We start from the raw sequence: 18,991 nt of genomic DNA, 5'->3' as shown, positions 1-18,991 counted from the left end.
GGCTATGAGTTAGCCACACTGCTAACTCATAGTGAGCCTGCTGCCGACCAGCACCCCCAGATCCTCTACTGCAGCTGATCCCCAGCCACTCCTCTCCCAATTTATACTTGTGTACAGAAGCACTGGGCATTAGGAATCCCACCTTCCTTCATTCCAGTCCACTCAGTGTGTTGCTTATTCCACCCTCTTGTTTGTTCTTCTCCGCAGAAATCCTCTTTTTTTTTTTTAATTTTCTTTTCACATACACAGCTTTGCTACACAGTGCTTCTCTATCTTCAAGTGAAGATTTTAGCCTCACACTTTTATTCATCTTATACAATCTCCTTAGCCATTCAGTCAGAAAACCATTCTTCTACTCTCTAAAATCCTTCTGGCAAATCTCATTTTTTATCAGCACCAACCTATTATGGCTGTTAATTTATGCCACAGTCCTTTAATTTACTTCCCACTATATAATAATAATAATAATAATAATAATAATAATAATAATAATAATAATAATAATAATAGTATGTTAGCATCTTGGAAAAATCTGTCCTCTCAAAATTGTTTTTGTTTGTGACAACCACCTTGTTCCTTTTCTGTGTATCTTCTATACCATAGCAAGGCAGATGTAACCTACAAGAGGCTATTTACCTCATAAATCTTTATAAACGGTACCAAAGAATAGTAAATCTGCAGTACCAGCAAATAAAATTAAATTTAGTCCATCCCAAAGTTATTTACTTTAGCTGCCCCATTAGCTTTCAGCCTTTGTATGTCTCCTGTTTCATTCTCTTCATCCTGACATTTTTGCCCCACTGTGCCTCATTCTGCTCCTTTTCTCCTCTTCTGTCTCTGTCATTTCCCTTCATTTTGATGTCTTCTTTTCTTATTCTGCCACATCTGTATGCCCCATTTTTTCATCTACCTATCTCTCTTCTCTGCTCCATGTTCTTTCCTACATAATTCCTTTTTCTTTCCAATCTGACATCTCAGTATCAGCTAATTTTCCTTCTGCTCAGTTTGAAATTCTCTTCCACCCTACCCAGTTAAAAAGTCTATAATATCTCCCTTTTTCTTTCTCCTTTTATGAAAGCAGTCTTCCTTCTGTGTAAAATTACCTTTATTTCCCCTTTCCTGCAAGCTACTCCATTTCTATCTTCCCACCTGTTTTGGTTTGTTTTGTTTTTTTCTTTTTGGAGGGGTTGGTTGTTTGTGGGGTTTTTTTTCGCAAAACCACTCTAGATCTTTCTTATTTACACAACATTATCTCTATACTTTGTCCCACCTCTTTATCCCTCTGTTTTTCTGGCATCACATAAATGTGGGACCAATGCAAAAGGTGGATGGTGGGATGTCCAAGACAAGAGGAGGAATGTGGGCCCCTTGTCAGATCCCAGTAGAGGATGCCATATGGATTGCAGGTATCTGTATCAACCCAAGTTGCAGTTTTCCCTTGCACCTTTGTATGTAACCCTCTCCAACAGGGTTGGCCAGATAATATTAATTCAGCACTGGCAGGTGAGTTGAAGGCATGGCTGTGTCCCACATTCCAGTACTCAAGCACTGTCTAACGGGAGCAAGGAGCAGGAGGGAAAGAAGACAGACTGTGACTGACTCTAGCTACTGTTTACCAGGACCAGAACATTCTGAAAAGCCCTTCAGGGGTAGAAAAACTCATGCACACTCTGGTTGTGCTTTTCTTTCCATCTTCACACCCACAGAAGGAACTGGAGGATGGCCTGACAGGGTAATTGACAGGGTAAGATGCTGGTATGAATTCATGCCAGCCTACAATGACTTGCTCACTAGAGATGGAATTGCCTGTGAGCAGCTCTCAGCTGCTCTCATTTAAACCACAAAAATGTCAAAATATTTTATTCAGTGAAAAACATAAGTGAGTTACCAGGGCTGACTGTTTCTGAGTTCATGCCTTTTAGCAAACAACTTTTAAAATGAGTTCACCCTCCTCCCCACAGGTAGCAGTAAACGATTCATATGTTTTGAGGTTGTGAAGGGGTTTTTTTAATTTATTTTTTAAAGCTCAACTTCAAAATAAAGTGGTTCTCAGATAGAGGGATTGATTCTTTTCCTAGTACAGTGAATGATAAAACTACTGTGGACTTTGAAAAGGCAGTGTAGTGGTCTCTATCTTCAGCTGTGTAACGTCTGGAATCCATCTGTTCTACTAGTGGAAACGGAAAGATTTGAAGCCATTAAGGCATGAAAGAAAAAATTCAAGCAGGAATGAAGAGAAATTACTGTGATTAGAACAAAATAATTTGTTGCCATATGCCTTTCCTAACGAGAAAACTGTTTAGACACCCATTACATAAAATGGCCCAGCTAAGCCTTTCCCTGGAAATTGTCTACTTACATAGTAGCTAGACAAAATAATGTTTATAATTTATCAGCAGTTCTTCTGCCCATTAATTTCACTGGACTGATCAAAGACTCTTCAGAACTTAAAACATAAATACTGACTTCTGATTAATTCTCAGCTACAAGAGGTGAAAAATGGTGAAAAAAGATACTGCTTTATTTCTTGTTCTTATGTTTATTCTTGCTCTTAATTTTATTCTTATGCACATTCTTAATTTTTGTTCTTGGTCTTATTCTTATTGAACTCTGTTTCTCCCTGTCTCTGAAGCTTTGATCATTCACTAGAGTATTTTGGTAATGCTAGGAGCCATAAATGCTGAAGTTAATTTCAGAATCATGTCATCAAGGCATCTTGTATTTTAAGGTTAGGTGTTAAACAATGAAGAAAATGCTGTCCATGCTTTAAGTTACCCGTGCTTGTTTTGAAGTATACTGTAATGTAAATGTAAAAGAAGCTTTGAGTATCTGCTCTAGATATGTGATGGCTGAAAGCAAAGGATTTGTTCAGAAAAGCTTACGTATTTTTATATTTTTCATTGGAATCATCAAAATTATTCCTTCTTAATAAGGCTTTTTGAAAGATTAATTGATTCACCTAAGAACAGTAGCCATTTAAACACAGTAACAAATAAATTTGTAGCAGCAGTACTTACCAAAAATAGCCCAACTTTAAGGTCTACCTGCAGATATCTAACTCTGTCATATATCTGATGATAAATCATTTACCACTATCTCCTTCATTTTGTTTACCCCTCTATTCAAACTAGAATCATCCTACAAACACCTGTGAACCTCATTATCCTCCTTCAAATGCCCCCATAATTCTCATGACAGCTTTCTAGCGGAGAGAATACTCACATACTTGTATCAACCTTCTTATTCCCTGACCAGTTCTTCAGATCTGTCTTTTTGAGCACCCTCACCTGCCAGAGACCTTTGCTGTTTCCTGTTGCTTTTTCAAACAGTACACTCCTTGCAAGAGGCAGCTGTGATAACCTCAGTTCCTAAACGAAGGAGGCTATAGTAGCTATGCTCTCTGATTCTGGATTGATGTCTTACCAACAAAGTTTGAACAAACTCCTCAGTTTCAGCCAAATCAAATTTGGCAGAGGTTTGTATCTCAAAAGCTAGTAAAATCCTATTAATTTTGTGCAAACAAGCCTACAAGAAGAGAAGGATCCTAATAAAGCCTTCAGTAAAACAGTCTTCAGACAATATCCATTTTTCTAGTCATTGAAGGATGCACATGGGAACTCAAACATTGAAAGAAAACACTTTGTTAGACATTTCACTAATTCTTAAGGTCAGGGAATTGCTTGTTCTGTGTTTCAATAGATCACAACACAGTAAGATCCTGGTTTATCTCTATAACGTGTAGGTAGTACCCTACCAAAAATAGTAACATGGGAGAATATTTCAGTATCTTCTGAAAGACATTTAAGGAAAACATAATTCATTGAAAATGAAAACAGCATGAAGTAAAAAAACTCCCAACACCATATGTAGGCAAACCACGACAACATGCTAAAATGTAGAGAAACACATTGATCGATTCTAATACACTGTAGCATGCAAAGTTGATCCAGATAATAGATGACATTTTCTTTTCGTGTTGGTATGGAAACTTCTATCATCATATCATGGAACAGCAGTGCCTGTTCATGTGTCTCTCCTATAAGCTTCTGTACCACATATCTTCACTTCAACATCTTTACTGGATTGAAGTCCCCTAGGCACGGCAATCCACCACATTTGCAAGGCCTTATGCAGTATCTTGACCAAGTCTGGATATTGTTAAAATTTCACAACATCATTCTTTCACACGTATTTCGGCAAAATGAAAATTCTAATTTTTCATCACAGTTCAGTCAAAATAAAATTCTGTTACTTACCTCAGCAGAAAAATGCTGCAAGTCAGAGAAAGCCTACCAGACTTACATCAAAAAAAGTTCAAATGTGTTCATAACCCCATAGACTTGACCACTGCTCTTCTTTCTTTCCTTAGGATGCCTACTAATTATGTTAAACTGAATTTTTTCTTATCCTGTGACAGAACAAAGATAGCTAGTACCACCATATTACTCTTGTGAAATGGAGAAAAACATCTTTAATTTTTAAGAAGCGATGTTTACCCTACCACTTGTATCTCATTGAATCTGAAAGGGCTTTTATTATTATAATTATGTTCTTATTGAATTTTCCAGACAACTATGATTATAATAACACAGCTTTTATTTTCTTTTAAACCATAAATTTTGTAAAGACATTCACAATGGCTGGAACAAAAAAATAATTGAAAAGAAAGGTTTGTTTTTCTTTTACTTTCTCTTTTTGAAGAGAAAACATTTTTGTTACTCAGAAAACAGCAATGGACACTGCATTGTCTTGAAGTCTTGCATTGTGGTTTGAAAACTACAGCCCATTTGCAAAAATGGATTTAATAAAGGAAATATCGCTGTACCTTGGATTCTTTTTTTTTGCTCTCTGCCAAACCAAAGTCAAAGATCTTCTAATTTATGTTTCATGCTTTGGTGTACAGTTAATAGTGTCCCTTTCCAGATTAAGGGGAAAAAAAAATCACTGTGGTCTAGTTTTGGGTAACTATGTTTCCCAGCAGAGTAAACCACTTAGGAAAGTTTTTCAGATGGAAACCTATGGGACATGTGCAGCTGAGATGCAAGCAGTGGGACCTCTGGCTGTGGCTGCAAGGAAAGAGACAACAGTGACCCCAAGGCAGTTTGCAACACCTACAGACAGAAAACAATCTGATGCATCTGTATCTCATGCACCTGCATTTCAATGACATCTGGTTGACTAGTTTGTCCACAACACGAGTTCAATCTACTTAGAAACTTCGACACTTACAAAGCCACACTGCCAGTCTCAATACAGAAAAGATGTACTTAATTCTGCATCATCTTGAATATCCAGTTTTATTTCAGTACATGTAGTAAGTGAAATGCAATACCACCCAACACTGTTTATCTTTTGTTTTGCTTTTAAATCTCTCTTTCTTTTTCCAATAACCTGTTAGCATCAGAGCTTATATTTTTAACTTTTCTTTTAAATCTTTATGAGGAATCGAAGTGATCTTGGAAATTAACTGAAGTAAAAATATGTGAAAGGAGAAACTATATAATTGACAATCAAAATATGAAATTGAGGACAATAGAAAGTCTACTCTGTGTAAAGGAGACTAGACTATACTAGATTATACTAGACTAGAATAGTTTAGTTGGAAGAACCTACAGTGATCATCCAGTCCAACTGCCTGACCACTTCCTGGCTGATGGAAAGTTAGAGAATGTTATTTAGGACATTGTTCAAATGCCTCTTAAACACTGATGGCCTTGGGGCATTGTCTACTTATTTAGGAAGCCTGTTGCAGCATTTGATCACCCTCTCAGTAAAGGAGAGCTTCCAAATGTCAAGTCCAAAAAGGTCCAAACCTTTGCAACTTTGAACCATTCCCACACCCTCTATCTCAGGGAGAAGGGCTCAGCATCTCCCACCCCACTTCCCCTCCTCAGGAAGCTGTAGAGAGCAGTGAGATTGCCTGTTAGCCTCCATATCTCTAAACTAAACAAACCCAGAGTCCTCTCCTGCATCTCATAGGACATGATTTCCAGCACTGTCACCAACTTTTGTTGCCTTCCTCATGGCATAACCAACATGATCATATTTTATTGAAATTTATATATCTTCCTTGCTCATTATGTGATTCTGACTGACCATCAAAAAAGAAGGGGGGGATCACTTTAATAGCAGATTTTACTTTCTTTGTTTTAATGACTCATCAAAATCTAGAAATATCTTTCTGCAAGAAGCATCTCTGCGATATTTTACTCAGTCCACAGAAGATTTGTTCCATTTCTGTGAAATACTGCATATGTTGACATAATATTACAAAGACATATGAAAATCCTGTGGCAGGTCCTGATGCAAATTCTTCAAGGTGTTGAGTGAATAATAGAAGCCATGACCTGCTGAATTTTATATGTGGATGCTTTTTTACATCCACAGTCTATGTTTTTTGTGAAAATCTATATTTACATCTCTGTCTATTTATTAAATCTTACAAGTTTGCCTTCTTTTTGTACTTAGTATTGAAATATTGATGGTTCTCTTTCTCAAAGTAACTTTTGGAAGTAAAGTCCGTAGGGTACCACAATAACAGCAGCACTATGTTATTTATGTTATCATTCCTATGGCGTTTGAAGATTCACAGACATCTTTCTAGGCAACAGGTTTAAGAATAAAAACATTCCTGAGCTTGGGTGTACCTGGAGAGTGTCCTTCAGAAGTTCTCTGCTGTTTGTGGTGTAAACATCTTGTGTACAGAGGTTCGCAACAAAATTATACATGGAGCTAAGCTGTCAGACCCTGAAAACAAGACGGAGTGGTAGGAACACAGATAACAGATCTTGGCTTGACTCTTTTCTGTAGGACTTCATCCTCAAATAAGATGTAAGAGAGGACTTATGCAGTTTTCACACTGAACATACTCTTTCTGCCACACCACTAAGAAACTAGTTGACAGGGCAAAGGTTATCACGTTCTCAAAAATCCCGTGGCAACCATTTCTCGTGGCTGGACTGGATGAATTAAAACCTGATTTTACTCCTCTGATTTACTTTCAAATGTTAACCCTTCATTCCTGTAGCATTAATTCCCCTTCTTATCTACATATTTTAAATGCAGGTTAAGGTTAGCACTTGCACTGTTGTTTCTGACATGGTGCAGCAGGCTTGCAAGTGCAAACCTGAGAAAACTCCTATGGCTTCATGAAGCACAGCAACACCATGAGAAATTGCGAGTAAAGCATTTACAACAGGCTTCCCATTAGGCCACATAAACAATGGAGTTGTAGCATGGCAAACTTAAAAAATGCACATTTGTTAACCAAGACCCTAAAAATCCAACTTGCCCGTGTTCATCAGATAAATTAACTATTTGGAGGATGGCATAGAGATCACAACTGTAATGTTTCCTTGGACTGTGAATGGTGTCAGGGAACAGTAGCTGAGAAGCTGATGCAGGACCTATGTACCATAAGCAGTTCCTCTCTGCTGCTATCCTGTGTGTAATTTACGAAAATTTGAGAGAAATTAACACATAAACCCAGTGCACTCTTTACACAAAAGCAATATAAACAGAGAAGAGATTGTATTTACTATGACATAAAGCAAGCATAGCTAGCCATTTTGGTAGTCAGTTTTGTTCTAAAACCTTTGAATGGAAGTGTTAACTTAAACAGATCTTTTTTTTTTCATCCAAATCCAATGCATTTTAGTCTCCAAGTTCTGAAATTAAAATAAGAAGAATTTATTTTATATTTTCATGGAGCACAACTGGAGAACCTGGAACATTTATGTATCATGGATAACGCAGACATGTCTGTCAATTATGGTTTTTTAAATATTTGTTTCCTGTTACATAAAATGTAAAAATGAAAATATCTCTAAATAATATTTTTTGGTGCACATTTTTTGGTACTTGAGATGCTGTCTAGAAGAAGATGAAGCCTGAAGAACTTGCAATATAAAATTTTTTATTCTGTTCATGCCTCAGGATACTTGATCTCATGTATGTATGAGAGGATGAATGCAGGTCTGCACACTGCGCTGAACAGACAACACAGCAGGAGAAAATTCCATTCCTCCTGTGCAGTGAAATCAGAGAGAACTGGAGCATTTGATTTGGGTTTGCTGGGGCAGCCTGCCCTGGAAAATACTTTATTATAATTCTTTAGTGCTTTAAATTAACTGTCTTGTTTGTGAAAAATCAGTCCTGTGTAGAACTATGTCAGTGTACAAGCAGGCATCACTATGATATCATCAAGGTGTAGATAAAAGCAGTTTTGCATACCACACAAAAGGGGCTTGTCTCTCTCTCTGCTTTCTTATTCCATTGTGACTCTGTTGACATTAGAGTCATTATTCCATATTTACACTGGTGAGACATGATCACAAGTGAGTCTCCATCAGGAGTTAAAGCCAGAGCATGGAGGGAAAAGTGTTCCTTTGAAGGAAGCATCTGAGCAATTCTACATTAGAAAGTATTATTTAAAAAAACAGCTAAGTGAGTACAGAATGTTATTGTGCTTCAAATCCCTGGAGGAAAGGTGATTAGAGGTAGTTGCTTTTTTTTTCTGTAATATATTTGAATAGAATATGTTACTTGCATACGCTGCAGAAGCTGAGCACAAATTGCCTCACTAAGGTCTATTATTCCGGGGAACAGTGAGAATAACAAGCTGAGATACTGATGAACTCAGAGAAATATGAATAACACATTAACGCTCAGGATGTATCAATAGCATGCTGCCTGACACTGGGGACAAGCATCTCGAGGATATAAGGAATTGCAAGAATGGGTCATCAAAAGTACGTCTGGAGATGGGAGATTTTCAAGACCACTTCTCTAGGGAGGAAAGATTCAGCTTCAGGGGGTAAGAAATCTTGCCAATAAAAAAAAAAAAAAAGGCGATTTGTCTCTCAGATATCATTAATCTCCATGTAAAAACTGGGGGGAGGCTAAGGAGGAGCAGGGACTTTTATTTTCACACACAAAGAACACAGTATGGGGATGTTTATGATACTCAGATGATTATATCTCAGGCTTACTGCTCTTCCAACCTAATTTCCGGCTTAAAGCTCAGGAGAGTGCAGTGCATGAGAGCTTCAGGGCGGGGGGGGCGAAATACTGTTGAGAAACACTCCCCAGTTGGCCTCGTTATAAGATACCACAGCACAATGTAGTCAATGCTGTCGCAAAGAGTTGCAGGTATGAAAGAAAACAAAAACAATAAAACATTCTTTATTGAGAAACATTAAGAGTGCACAAAGAGGATTTTTTTTCTTTTGAGAGATTCTTTTCATCTGCATTTGGTGCAGTCCGTTGGATTAACAACACTTACACCAAAAGTACTCTTACCAGAGAAAAAGCAGCCTGCTCCTTTTTTTGAGTGATGGGCTCTTTAGCCATCAGGGATTAGCTCTATCTGTCAAGTTTCAGTTGGTCTTTCTGAAATTGTCCAGCAGGATTCAGCAGTGGCTGGGCTGAGCACACCAGCTTAAATCACGTACCCTACAAAAAAGCTGCAGCAATGATAGTTTTGTCACTTTCAGCCCAACATCAGTAGCTTGCTCTGATGAAGGAGAAATTTGCAAAATTAAAGAACTGAATATGTATGTCAATGAGAATTTAAGATGTTGTATGCTGTAATTTGCCATTGATTATGATCAATCAGAGAAAATTCAGTTTCCACCCTTGATCGCTGTTGAAAGCTGCACTATACAGGGCAATCTAAGGTACTACTGAAGGAGAGCAGCAGGAAATTATACTGTACTTCACTGGCACAGCCAATTCATCCAAGGAATCCAGTAGGAGCCAATAAACTCATAGCTCTGATGTCATTATTAGCCTGAATGCAGTCTGAGAATTTCTGGGATTACAAAAAGCCTGCTAAACTTAATGTTAATGTACTATCATAGACTAAAAAGTGGTATGACGGTTTGCACCTTCTGCCCCTCAACTCTGCCCTTGTGAGACTCTACCTTGAGTACTGCGTCAGTGTCTGGGATCTGCTGCAAAAGACGGATATGGACCTGTTGGAGCAGGTTCAGAGGAGAGCCATAAAGATAATCAGAGTGATGGGATACCACTTCTGTGAAGACAGCCTGAGAAAACAGTGTTCAGTTTGAAGAGAAGGCTTCAAGAGGCCTCATTGCAGCCTTTCAGTACTTTAAGGGAGCTTATAAAAAAGAGGAAGAGTGACTTTTACAAGGGCATGAAGTGATAGGACAAAGTGTAATGGTTTTAAACTAAAAGAGAAGAGAGAAATTTCTATTAGCAGGAAGAAATTCTTTACTCAGAGGGTAGTGAGGCACTGGCATAGATTTCCCAGAAGAGTTGTGGATGCCCCAACCCTGGCAATGTTAAGGATCAGGTTGGATGAGGCCCTAAAAAATCTGACCTAGTGGGTGACATGCCATGGCAGCAGGATTGGAAATAGATGGCCTTTAAAGTTCCTTTCAATTTTGTTGATTCTATCATTCTGCTCTACTTAGAAAATAATTACTTCTATATCCTAAATTATTATTTCTGAGGCACAAAGAGGAAAAGTATTTTATAGTTTCATAAATTTCTTCAGAACTGTGGAAAATGGGAGTTAAAAATTGCTCATTTTTGAGTAAATGTTCAGATTAACACGATTAAAATGTTCAGTGAAAACTGAAGAGAGAGAATGAGATTAGAAACAGAGGGCTCCAACTACAAATGGCTAGACTTGGTGATCTTAGAGGTCTTTTCCAACCTTAGCAATTCTATGATTCTATGATTTTTGTACTCTGGTAAAAGCACCTGTGAGATACTGGATTATTATATTAATTATTGGCTTGGACCAATTCATGTGTGTGTGTGTTGGGGGAAGGGACTGGTCAAATTTCAGGAAGGTGAGGTGATGCCCTAACCCACACTTAGCATGTCAATGCTTTGTGGAATGCTTTATTTTGGTTGAATGTTACACTTTAAACATTTGCCAAGATCTCTTAAAGTTCAGCAGTAAAAGTACCTCCTGAGAAACCGTGTGCAGCTTTTCTCCTATACAGTCCCTCTTAGGGTGTTAAAAGAACTGATGGCTCTTCTAGTAATTTGGTGGGCAAATTTTTGGAGCCTTGTATATTTTTAAGTAAAATCCTTAGGTGAGCTCATAGCTTGAAACTTGGGGTCTTACAGGACCAAGGCATTTTCTTCCAGTGAGGCAGATCTGGTTGTGTGTTGTGTATAATTGTTCCACTGCATATTTTATAGGACTCTATTCAAGTGTGCTTTTGAACAGCACTGAGTCAAATGCCATTAACAGAACTAGTTAGCTCTTTTTTACGTTCAAAAGTTGAGATCAAACATGTAAATACTGATGTTAAGTTAAAGGTAGTTATGCATCTATAAGCGAAACTGAATTTCCAAACAGATAGACATTCTTCTATTTTTAGGTACATGCTAATACCAAAAAACCACATAAATAGAATGTAATTTGCTATCACCAGACCCCATCCCCCTTCAATGAAGTAGCTGGGTAGCCTTACCCATGAATTCTCCTGTCACCAAAGACATGCTTTATGGAACATTATGTCACTGTGAGCACTTCTTTCTCCCTGATGCTATTACATCATGTCACGTGTGGTACCTTTGGGAATGATGCAATGGCACAGCAGCTTGGCATACAGGGAGAAGCATTTCTAGGAGGGTACTATGGTGATGGAATAGATACCCATAGGAAAACCTTTCATTACCAGCAAGCCTTGAAGCACAAGCAAAACACTTTCATACATTAGGAAATGCCTTGTTGAGGAAAAGCTAATACTTCAGTTCTCTGTGGATTAATTAGGAAAGGAGCCCCATCCAGGACCCACAATTGTTTACTTGAATAGTTTTCAAGGAAACTACAGTGTTTCAGCTGGGCTCTAATTGTGCCTGATGGACCCATTACTTTATAATTTGAGCAGTGTTGTAGAATTTTCCCCAATGATTAATTAAACAGATGAGGTAGTGCCAGATCTTGATAGAAAGCAAGACCACTTACATTTTTCACATCATCTCCGCCAGAGATAATGCACATATATTGTTCAAAGCCAGTTAGGTCTTCTACCCCTCACTTACTAGGTTTAGTAAGACAATCCAGACTGGTATGTGTCTTTGCTCCCCATCATGGCTCTGCTCTGCAGTTGGCCACAGGGGATCTCATAAGTCTCTAGAAATCTCAACTGCTTTTCACTTAGGCTTATTTCCTGCAAAGGAAGTTTTCTGAATAAGGTTAAATGTGCAGCACTTATGAAAAACCCTGTGCCTGTAGCCAAAGGCACTTAGAAGACAGGAAAGCTGTCACTTAACTGCTGTCCACTTCAGAAACCACTGAGGGCAGCAGGAAGCAAAAATGAATGGTAAGATGATTGCATCTTTTACAATTTCTTTTCATTGCTACTACTGCCACTGCCCTCTCAGTGATCTGACCTTTTATTATTCGATCTTTTTTTCCCTTCTTTTAATGCTGAGTGTTTTTCCGAGAAAGGATCACCCCAGCAACTTTGCCTTGTATAAGTGCAGCAAATGTAGAGAAGAAAGGGAGGGATGGGGAAAAGAGAGCTTCTTAAAACTTTGCATGAGGCTCACATATGGTCCAGGAAAAATAGAGAAAAGTCACAATTTAAAAGCTGCTCTGTGGTGTTTAATACCTTTCTGAGATGAAAGGGTGAATATTTGGACTATGTAGGTTCTGAGTGAGAAGCTAATATCCCTGCATTCTTTAACTGACATTGTTTCAATATTTGAATCTATGTGTTTCCACATTTAATGTGTATAGAACTGTCTCTCTAGGGACCCCTTTCCATGCTTGAAGTAGCTTGAGTATTTACTTTTGAGGAGTGTTGAAGCTATTTTTACTGTAGATCCATTAGCAGCTTCATACGAGGTCCGATGTGCTTAGGCACATCATTGTTTGTAAACACAGCCACTTATAATCAGCAAAGCATTAGATGAAGTCTTCACTTACAGAGAAGTTGGGTGAAGACAAGAAGTCTGTCTTGACAATTGATCAATGCTCAGTGCAGCTCCATTTGCTGAGTCAAGGCTGGTGGTGTTACGATTTGTGTGTACTTGGGGAATTGTTCTTGTCCCCACTCCATTTGTCTTCCTGTGTGATTTCTGTACAAAACACCATGCAGAATCCAAAATTACAGACACATTACATCCTGAAGTGCATTACAGGCTACTCCAAAGTTATTAAGTCCATACTGATCAGCTTTGTGCTCATCTGCCTGCATTACTTGCTGGATTGAAACTGCATATAGACTCATTATCATCCAACTTCATTCCAGTATGGGATGTCGTGGTGTTGATCTGTTTGCATTGCTATGAAAATTTTGACAGAAGGTTTTGTTATTTAAAAAGGTTTTCGCAGAAGTGATGACATTTTATGCAGAATTCTGATTCCAGAGATAAAATTTGGACGGAATATCAATGGTTTATCTGAAGATCCAGGCTGAAGATGCTCTGTATTGTTAAATGCATCTAAATGAGAAACAGCCCATTGTGAAAAGTTTAAAAGGGGGGCCATAAGAGAAAGCTGCAAATGATGGTAAGCTCTGTTGGGTCTGGCTGATCCATAGCAAACCCTCATGGTGCTGTGCTTTGTACTAGTAGCTAGAAAGGTGTTGATAGCACACCAGTGTTTTTGGCTACTGCTGAGCAGTGCTCGCACACCAGCATCAAGGTTGTTCCTCCAACATTCCGCTCCCACCAGTAGGCTGGGGGTGGGCAAGATCTTGGGAAGGGACATAACTAGACCAGCTGACCCAAAATGACCAAAGGGATATTCCATACCATATGACACCAGCTCAGATATAAAAGCTAAGAAAAGGAGGAGCAAGGGAGGACATTTATTATTTAAAGGGTTTGCCTTCCAGAATAACAGTTATGCGTGCTTGCCAATGGGAAATAGAGAATAAAATCCTTTTTTTCCCTATTTGCTTGTGCACGCATAACCTTTCACTTTTGCTTTATTAAACTCCCTTCTCTCAACCTACAAGTTGTTTTCCATCTTATTCTCTCTCCCCTGTGCAGCTGAGGAAGAGGAGTGATAGAGAGGCTTGGTGGGCACCTGGTGTTCAGCTAAGGTTAACCCACTGTTCACAAAAACTAAAGAACAAAACATATCCTACAATCCTATTTTATTCTTCAAAAACACTGCTTTTGTTCAGTGTTTAATTATGGCACTCATACAAATAATTATTTATTTGTAACAGAAAGATTAGGAGTAATACCCATGGATGAGGTCTCCTTTACAAGGTTAAATGAATCCTTTGTGACAACCTAAATTTCCTTAGGAAGCTCAATTTCAGTGATGCCCTTTACCCAATAAAGATGAAATGATCTGTAAAGAGTTAGAACAAGAAATAAAATTGTAATCTGAATTCGTAATCTGAAGTTTGATTTGGTTTATTTAGGCATTGCAGATTCTAAAGTTAAAACCAGTATGCATATTCTTTCTACCCATAGAAAACTATGAAATTACTATGAAAGCCTAGTCATTCCAGAAATTTGCTAATGCAGTAAGAAGAAGAACATGAGAAACCATTTAAAATGACAACTATAAAATATTTAATAAATATTTTATAAGTAGTGCAATCAACTTTTGTCAGACTGACCTTTTTAAGCATTGATTTTTTTTGTGGTGACTTACTCTCTTTTACCTGTTTTTCCCACAGGTATGGGAAAAAACATGTGCTTTGAAATCACTAGTATTTGTGAAACCTCAAAAACCATGAAACCTTTCCCTCTATAATAATAAACTAATCAGTGAGAGAGGCTGGGTATTCCACAGTACATTTTTCCACATGGGGCATAGTGGTAATCTTTCAATTATTGAAAATAATTTATTCATTAAAATATTATTCTTTATAATCTGTCACCAGGTATAGTTTCCAATCCAAATTAATTGTCTCCAGTACTGCACAGTACACATAAGAACAGGCAATCCCTCCAAAGAACTTCCATGTGAAACGTACAGTGTACACATTGGGGAATATAGGCAAAAACTGTGGAAGTATTGAAGACAGAAATGTGAATTTCTTTGAGGCCTAGTAGAAACTGCTGAATGAAAATGTGTGCTCTTACTTTAATCTCTGTCCATACCTTAAACCACAAGTCTATCTGGTCTGAATATTTGCAATATCATAGAAACCATTTCCATTTATACCACTTCTGTACTGCAGAACTAGAAGTTTCTGCTTTGCTCTCTTGCTCACCACAAAGCTGGTCAACTGTATCAGTGGGAATGAGAAGTAGATGCAGGCAAGCCCAACCAGTGATTTTGATTGTAACTGTGCTCCTTCATGAATAGTTTGGTTGTTGCAGGATTTTCATATGGTTTTGGTTTTTTGTTTTTCAAATTTGTGAATGGATGCTACCTCCACCTGTAAGTCAAATATGGCACTATTGTCTAGGCGGTATTGTCAGGCTCAATAGGAGTGGTGAGTGCAGTTATCTTATTTCAAGGTTAGATTGGCACAGTTTCTCTTTGTCCCAATTTGTTATCTCAAGGATACAGATCCATCTGAGTGTTCAACTACTCATTTTTGCAGTCATTTGAGATAGTCACTTCATTTCATAGCCAGATTTTACTGACTTCCTTCTTGCAAGAGTTTGATGTGCATTGCTGTGATAGTTTGCATCCTTAGAGAGAGGGAATGTGAGAAATGACGGCCAAGGTCACCCTAGAGTACTTTTATGAAAACCAAGAAGTTGTGAGAGATGTGCCCTCTCCCACAGCATGATTTGAATTGAGTCTGTTTTGTGACGAGACTCTGATGAGGAGGAAACGGGGAAACAGCATCCTGGGTGGGTGTTTGGGGAAGGGATTTCCCAGGCTTGTGGAAATGAGTCTTACAAACCTCACCAGCAAACAGGGCTTAGCTAGTGAACTACCAGCTGCCTGGTCCTCTGCATAGCAAGGGAGCAGCAGTTTGAGTGATCTCATACAATCGATTTGCTGCTGTTTCCTGACAAATGAGCCTGCTCTTTATTAGCCCTGCTCGTAGTCTCAAAAGGCTAAGTACTGCTCATGTAATTCTTCCCTGCACTTGCAAAGTGCACTTCTTATCATTCAAAGTGTTCTGTTCTTTTACAGTTTTTAAAAATTAATGACTTAATTTGTTCTCTTCCCCCACACTTTTTTTTTAATCTTTTTATTTCCGTTTTACAATTAAGACACTGTGTCCATAGACACAGTAGAAATGTGCATGGACTTGAAAAATTTCAGATTGTATCACAGAGTCTCTTCATTTATTGTGATTTTGCTGCAGTTTAAGAAACACATTCTCCATGTTATAGAAAACTGGAGGAGTCACTTTGGTGGAGTCCCATTTTACCCCTGGTATCACTGCATTCCTCATCCACCTGACAGGTAGATGGAGAAGAAGCTTGGAGAGACAAAATGCTCCCATTTTCCCATTTTCATGGACACTTGTATCTTTAGATCTCCTCCTCTGATTTTAGTTTAAGTCCTCTGGAAAGACTGTAATACTGCTAAAGGACTAGACATAATTCTCCTGTTTTATACTCAATCCCCTGGGCAGGCCCACCTACCTCCCTAAAAAATTTTCCGCCTTTTGGTTTGACACCTGCCTATGTCAATAAAGATGTCAGCTGTGGTTCTGTGACAAGATCTGAATTTCAACTGCTGGAAAATATGCATCCCACTGACAGCCATGGCAGGATTCCTTGCTTCTCAAAGAACATAATTGCAAAAAGACTGGTTTTTTGGGAATAGGGAGTGTAGACCACATACTGTCCTTGGTTGTGCTGATGTACCCCCATCCTCCCTTAAATAATTGCCAAAATGTAAATGAAATTTTAACTCCAAAGCTTTATGTTATTACTGTTATATCAGGTCTGGGGGTTAAAAAACGTAAACAACAAGCCAACATGAATGACTTTCTATGTCTTCAGAATCTATTATTACAGTTCAAGAGAACAAAGTGTTGTGGAAAGATTACAATCCCCAATAAGAGCCAGAGGCAAATAGTCAAGTGCTCCTGAGAAAAGGAAATACACTCTTCCTCTTTTTTTTTTTGAACTATCTCAGAGAAGAATAACACCAGATCACTTTAAATTAGTCACAGAAATGGCAAGAAAAATAAATGGTACAATCTTAATATGAGAAGATGCAGGGAATGAACTTCCTAGAAGCTGTTTGCTGGCTTAAAAAATTATGATAAAAAGTTCTGACATCTTAAAATTACTGGAAATTATGAATGAATCATGTTAACTGCCTGGATTTGATAACAGTAATTAATCTTGAGATACATGAATTAAGACTCTCATATAAGTTTTACAAGGATACTTGAGCCTTGATTTGGCATTCAGTGCTTCCAGATTAGTCTCATACCTGGCACAGAACTGGGAAGCAGTTCTGCAAATATAACAAATATTTCTACATTTACTCTGGGTGAAGACTCTGAGTTCTTTCACATCTTCACCACCACCCTCCCCCCAACCCTTCCCCAACATCCCCTAGGTCTGTTAGATGTAGTCATTTGTAGCAGCTGAAATAGTTTCAAAACATAAATTTTGACTTAATTCTCAGCACCAGACCAGGACAAGTGACTTCTAACTATTTATGCTATGTCCTTCCGTAGCCTCTCTTTAGCACAAAGAAACCTACAAGGGTATGCTAAAGGCAAAATAAAAATGTCTTGAGGTTTCAGATAAGTTGTGAGAGAATTGTGGGAAAAAATTCAAAGCAAAATTCATATCAGAAATAAGTTCCAACATTTGTAGGGATTATAATGGAAACAATACTTGGTTATGGGCAAAGCCAAGAACACTGGGCATTTATATAAGCTTGTTTGGTGTATTGTCTATATTGTTAGATCAAATGGGCCCAACCAGCAAAGTGGAGCACTAGTTCACCAACACCAACTATAATAACTACTGCTTTCTTCCTATGTGAGTTCACACTTAGAAGATACACTTAGAAGTTACTTGTGGCAGGGTCCCCTCTCATGAGACAACAACTCTGTGAACAAAACTTTGTCAAGTTCTGTTCCAGATGTCATACAGTGCCACTGCAGTGCTCTCCCTCCACTGCGACAGTTACTGTCTTCCCTTGAGAAGACCCCTTTGAGACAAGGAAAATGAAAGCTAAACCGAGACCAAAAGACTGGACTAGATGATACAGTCAGCTTAATCAGTGGGTGAAGTCTGGGAAAGCATAAAGGAACAAGCAGAAACTGGGAACAAAAAACTGGTATAGAAGTGCAGCCAAGTCTTAAATCTAACCAGGGGTTTGTGACAACAGTCCACAAAGTAAATAGTCATTAAAAAATTTTTGGCCCAGTGTTAAAGAGAATCATTAAAAATATTTAGTGGAAAAGAAATGCTTGTGTTGTGAGCAAATCTTGTGTATGTTGAAAACCAAGGTCCATGGGGGTTCACATTATCTAAAAAGTTAAAGTCAAGACAAAACATAGAATAGATGGTCTTAAAGGAAGCATTCGCTTCTTGTTTAATGAGCGGTCAACAGTCTTTGTGGGTAAAAGTATCATGTATTTAAAGGCTGTCATAACACATATACCTAAAATGGAGGAGGTATTCTATTCTTGACAACCTTGAATCTGGTATTTCCCAACATTTCACTTTAATTCTTTGCAATCAATTTCTTCTTTAAATGAAGTGAGTGTTAAAATTAATGTAACTCCTTCTTCTTCAAAAAGCCCCAGGTTGGGTTCGATTTTGATCAAAATTGAATGTGAAGTAGACTTGTCCAAGTAGATGTCTGTATGTGTGTTAGGAGTATGTGTATATTAGCTTAGGAATCAAAATTTAGAGCAAGTCATTTGCCCTGCCAAGAAATATCTCTTACATATAGTAATGACATCTTGGAGTTTGAAACAAACTATTTCAGAAGCAACCTGGCATCACAAAAGCATGAATGGGAAAAGTATTATTAGATGAAACATGACAGCAAGCTCAGAACAAGGGTATTTTTGTTTTTGTCCTGGTGTTTTTAAGGAATAATGTATTCACAGCATGGTGAATTTTTCTGAACTTGTAGCACATGAGGCTT

At 38.1% G+C, this 18,991-nt stretch overlaps 1 protein-coding gene across 4 annotated transcripts in view; it reads left to right on the top strand.

Moving 5' to 3' along the window:
* The window catches only part of LINGO2 (leucine rich repeat and Ig domain containing 2), a 495,378-nt gene that overhangs the window by 414,874 nt on the left and 61,513 nt on the right, over positions 1–18,991 (top strand). Inside the window, exons 1-2 of one of the 4 annotated variants that reach the window (XM_027709284.1) lie at positions 8,354–8,445; positions 8,684–8,815. The exons of the other annotated variants lie outside the window; for them this stretch is intronic. The gene's annotated coding sequence lies outside the window, so the exon portion shown is untranslated. Of the gene's footprint in view, positions 1–8,353; positions 8,446–8,683; positions 8,816–18,991 lie in introns of those variants that run through there. 4 annotated transcript variants of the gene reach the window in all.

Source organism: Neopelma chrysocephalum, unplaced genomic scaffold (genome assembly GCF_003984885.1).
Source record: "Neopelma chrysocephalum unplaced genomic scaffold, ASM398488v2 Primary Assembly neopelma1_96737, whole genome shotgun sequence".
NCBI lineage: Eukaryota > Metazoa > Chordata > Aves > Passeriformes > Pipridae > Neopelma > Neopelma chrysocephalum.
Note: the sequence above shows the minus strand (reverse complement) of the source record. Positions and strands in the feature narration are given on the sequence as shown.